Here is a 5,752-nt window from a genome sequence, read left to right on the forward strand (position 1 = left end):
CTCGTGTAAAACATGACCCTAACACATCCTAGTCATGGCCGCCCCTTAGGTAGATGAAATTCATGGTTTTTGGATCAAAATACATGTTTTAAAAATCACTCAATATGCATATCCGAAAATCTTCAAAGTTGCAACTTGTTTTCATGCAAATTCAAACATAAATACATAATATGGTGTGATGATGAGTAAAAGGAGAATATGGCGTGCCTTTGCGTTTTAAACGCACGATTTATGCTGACGATTGCGTAGAACGGGGCAAGAACCTTGGCTTGAAATCCTTGAAGCTTGCTTCGATTTTTCCCTCTTAAATTGTGTGTGTTGTGTCGTGTATATGGAAGGAGTTTTGGGGAGAAATTCTGAAAGTTGGGTGTGTAACTTTTAGTTAATGGGGAAAGTTTGATTTGTTTGTGGGTGTGTGGCCGTGACCATGGGGGTTGGGGTGGGTTATAATATATTTTATAGTTAATTAAGCAATAATTAAGCCTTGGCCCTTTAATATATTAATTAGGCCCATTAAAGCTCAATAGAGATTAATTAAAATTTTAAAAATAATTTTGCTTAAATAAGTTTGTGAATTTATTAGTCGGGTTGCCAAAACGTTTGTATTTTTGTTGAAAAACCAACACAGATAAAATTTACGTTCCAACGTATGAATTCACCTAAAAACCTCATATTTTCAAAAATAAGAAAAAGCATCACCCTTAATTTAAATAATTAAAAACAATTGACCAATAAAATCATTTTCTATTTTTCAGCCCTCGGTCTCTGTTATTCGATCGCAACTTGAATATCCTTTAAAAATAAAGTTTTATGAAAAATGACAATTAAATCATATTTAACACAAAATCACGCATGACACAATAATTTAGCAATTAAGTCAATTAATTACTCGTTTTCAAAATTCCTAGATTTGCATGCAGTTGGGTTACATCGTCTTAATTTTAGACCTTACAATTCCTCCCCTCCTTAAATTAAATTTCGTCCTCGAAATTAGAACTTACCGAATAAGTCTGGATAGCGACTCTTCAAGTCCCTCTCGGTTTCCCAAGTAGCTTCTTCTTCTGAGTGATTCATCCACTTGACCTTGACCATTGGAATGACTTTATTTTGTAATCTTCTTTCTTGCCTTGCTAAGATCTGAACGGGTCTTTCTTCATATGTCATATTTGGAGTTAATTGAAGAGGTTCATAATTTAGTACATGTTAAGGGTTCGACATGTACTTCCGCAGCATTGAAATATGGAACATATTATGAACTCCTGATAGTGTTGGTGGCAATGCCACTTTATAAGCTAGTGTGTCAATCCTCTCCAAAATCTCAAATGGACCAATAAATCTTGGACTTAGCTTGACCTTTTTGCCAAAATGCATAACACCCTTCATGGCTATTTTCACAAATACATGATCTCCCACTGCAAACTCTAAGTCCCTCCGTCGCTTGTCTGCATAACTCTTTTGTCGGCTTTGCGACGTCTTCATTCGGTCACGAATTTTGACTACAAGCTCGGTAGTCTCTTCAATCACATCTGGACCAATCTATCTTATGTCACCAACCTCGTCCCAATGAATAGGAGATCTACATTTTCTTCCATAAAGTGCCTCGAAAGGAGCCATTCCAATTGATGATTGATAGCTATTATTGTATGTGAACTCCACTAGAGGTAATTTCAATTCCCAACTGCCTTGGAAGCCGATAACCCATGCTCGTAGTAGATCTTCTAAAATCTGTATAACTCTCTCAGACTGACCATCGGTTAGAGGATGAAATATTGTACTGAATAATAACTTGGTCCCCATCGCTGCATGTAAACTCTTCCAAAAAGATGACGTGAATCTCGGATCTCTGTCGGACACAATAGATACAGGAATTCCATGTAGACGTACTATCTCTCGAATATATAAGTCAGCGTACTGAATCATGGTAAAATTCGTCTTAATAGGTAGAACAAGCGATGATTTCATAAGACGATCCACTATCACCCATATAGCATTGAATCCCTTAATTGTCTTTGGCAATCCCACAACAAAGTACATGGTGACATTTTCCCATTTCCACTCGGGAATAGGGAGTGGCTTCAATTTCCCCGCTGGTCTTTGATGCTCTGATTTAACTTGTTGGCAAGTCAAACATTTGGATACAAACTTCAGAATGTCTCTCTTCATGCCTGGCCACCAATATAGCAACTACAAATCTTTGTACATTTTCATGCTACCCGGGTCAATGGAATATGGTGTGTCATGAGCTTCCTTCATAATAAGGTCTCTCAAAGAATCGTCACTAGGAACCCACAACCGATCTCGATAACGAACTATACCATCCACCTCCGAATATAATTTCCGACCCTTGGGTTCATCTCTGGCTCTCCACTTTTGCAATTGCTCATCGGTAGACTGTCCATCACTAATTCTGTCTCTCAAAGTCGACTGTACTGATAATGTGGCAAGATTAGGGGTCTCGCCCCTAGCATAGACTGCAAGCTCAAACCACTATATCTCGGACTGCAATGGTCCTTGAAGTGATAATTGGGTGATAACTGCTGTTTTCCTACTCAGTGCGTCTGCCACAACATTAGCTTTCCTTGGATGATAGCTAATCTCACAGTCGTAGTCCTTTACTAACGCAAGCCATCTGCGTTGTCTCATGTTCAGTTCCTTTTGGGTGAAGAAGTATTTCAGACTTTTATGATCGGTGAATATTTTGCACTTCTCCCCAAAAAGGTAGTGTCTCCAAATATTAAATGCAAAAACTACTGCTGCAAGCTCAAGATCATGAGTAGGGTAGTTTTTCTCGTGAATTTTCAACTGTCTCGATGCATATGCTAGAACTCGGTCATTTTGCACCAAAACTGTGCCCAAACCAAGTTTAGAAGCGTCGGTATATAGAACATACTCCCCTTGCCCTGATGGCATAGATAACACGGGTGCTGATATCAAGGCTTGCTTCAACTTGTCAAAACTGTTTTGACACTCGGATCCCCAAATAAACTTTGCATTCTTCTTAGTCAAGGATGTCAATGGTACTACTATGGATGAGAATCCTTTGATGAATTTGTGATAATAGCCAGCTAGTCCCAAGATACTGCGAATCTCGGTAACACTCTTCAGTACTGGCCACTCTTTCACTGCCTCGACTTTGCTTGGATCAACTTCAACGCCATCACTAGAAATGATGTGGCCTAAGAAAGCCACTCTATCAAGCCAAAACTCGCACTTGCTGAATTTTGCATAAAGTTTTCTGTCTTGTAGTACTTGCAACGTTGACCTCAAATGACGACTATGCTCTTCTTTATCCCTTGAATAGATAAATATATCATTAATGAAGACTATAATAAACTGATCTAGATACGGCTGAAATACGCGATTCAAGAGATCCATGAAGATCGCTGGCGCATTAGTCAGGCCGAATGGCATGACCATAAACTCGTAGTGCCCATATCTACGAAATGTCGTCTTGTGAACATCCGACTCTTTCACTTTCAACTGGTGGTACCCGGATCGAAGATCAATCTTAGAATACATCGATGCTCCTTGCAACTGATCAAATAAATCTTCAATTCTTGGCCGTGGATACTTATTTTTTATAGTGACCCTGTTGAGCTCTCGATAGTCGATGCATAGACGTATACTCCCATCTTTCTTCTTCACAAATAATACTGGTGCGTCCCATGGAGAATAACTAGGGCGAATAAAACCCTTGTCTAGCAATTCCTGGATTTGATCTTTTAATTCTTTCATTTCGGCGGGTGCTAGACGATAAGGTGCTTTAGATATAGGAACAGTGCCCGGCATCATATCAATAGAGAATTTCACTTCACGATCGAGTGGAATACGAGAAACGTCTTCGGGAAATACGCTTGGAAAATCTCTGACAATATCAACATCTTCCAATTTCTGACTGGTAGGAGCATGTGCGGTAGTGACACACGCTAGAAAAGCTTGGCATCCGTGTTTAATAAGCTTCCTCGCATGTAGACAAGAGATAACATGCGGCATTTTCTTGTTTCTTGCCGCCTCAAAGACAAAATATTTACCACTAGGCGGTCGAATAGACACTGATCTCTGATGAAAATCAAACGAAGCTCCATTCGCTGATAACCAATCCATTCCAAGTATGATATCAAATTCGGGCATAGGAAGCACAATAAGGTCTGACCGAACCACATCTTTGCACAAACGAAGCTCCAGATCTTTGACAATTCTAGATGTGAACATTTGGTCACCGGAAGGGATAGAAACTTTGAAACCCAAACCCATATCTTGAGGAGTAATATTCAGTCTTTTGATGAAGGTTTCAGATATGAATGAATGTGTAGCTCCGAAATCTAGCAAAGCGTAGGTAGCTACTACTTGAATGATAATTCTCCTTGCGGTGAAATCGTCTTTTAAATCTTTTCGTGATGAAGCTTAAGGATTCACTATCATTAATTTCCCAAAGGCTAGCTGAAGATTTCATGTTGTACTTAAGCATTTCTTGAAAAAATTGCATTTTAAACCCTCAATTTTTTTTTTAAAATTTGCATTTTAGTTCCCAAATATACGAATTATTATAATTGAACCCTTTATCTTTTTCGGAAATCTTGACTTTAACTCCTTAACTTTTTAAACTTAGGTTTGTGGTCCTTAAGAATTCGGAAATTGCACTTAGGTTCCTCATCTTTCGGTTAATTGCATTTTGGTCTTTTAATTTTCGAAAATTTCATTTTATACCCTTAAAATTTCGAAAGTTGCATATTGACCCCTTTATAAATTCGAAACTCCTAATACCCTTGATTGTGGTTTCCTCTTAATTTTTGGCCATAAAGCTTTTTATTTGGAATTATTTCCTCCTTTGCATAAATTAAGGCACCAAATTAAATATCGTTCTAGGATTTTCTAAATTCTTTACTTAAAACCAACTAGGGTAGAACATGCAACCTAAATTCCACTAAGTTAGATCTTGTTCCTATTTCAATTCTGATAACCAATTTAACATTCCATGCAAATAAAAGCAATTAATAAAATGTTAAATGACTAGGTTACCGGTGATGAGCGTAGTGTCTGCCTCCTCTTCAGCTTCCTCGGCATTCATAACGTATGCTCGACCCATAGTAGGTGCATTCTTCTTTGGGCAATCCGCTACTTTGTGCCCTTCTTCCTTGCATATGAAACACCTAGAAGTACCCCACACACATGCTCCATAGTGTAGTCGATTGCACTTCTTGCATGGTTGTCCTTCTGCCGTCTTTGGTGCTGCAGGTGGTGGTTTTGTCGGTGCTTGCTTCTTGACTTGACCTTGAGGCTTTTGAGGCCCTTGAGGTCTAGGAGGACCCGTATATGGCTTCTTATTTGGTTGATTGTTGATCTGATGTTGATGCCTTTTGCGCTGTAACTGAAACTCGGTGTCTTTCAAGGATTGCTCAGACTTGAATGCATAAGTGACTGCAGTGGCATAATCCGAAGGACGCATCATCATAACATTATTCCGTATGGTAGATCGTAGACCATCCATGAAGTGTCTAAGCTTTTCTATGGCATCCCGGACAATAAGGGGTACAAAGTGACAACCCCTATCGAATTTCTTCACAAATTCGGCAACAGTAGCGTCCCCCTGACGGAGAGTCATAAATTCCCTCTTTAATCGGCTTCTAACATCTGCAGTAAAATATTTCTCGTAGGATATAGTTTTGAATTGGGCCCAAGTAAGTGTGGCAAGGTTAACACCCTGCTCGGTTCTTTCCCACCATAAATAAGCGTCATCCCTAAACAGATAAGT

Source organism: Primulina huaijiensis, chromosome 4 (genome assembly GCF_012295235.1).
Source record: "Primulina huaijiensis isolate GDHJ02 chromosome 4, ASM1229523v2, whole genome shotgun sequence".
NCBI lineage: Eukaryota > Viridiplantae > Streptophyta > Magnoliopsida > Lamiales > Gesneriaceae > Primulina > Primulina huaijiensis.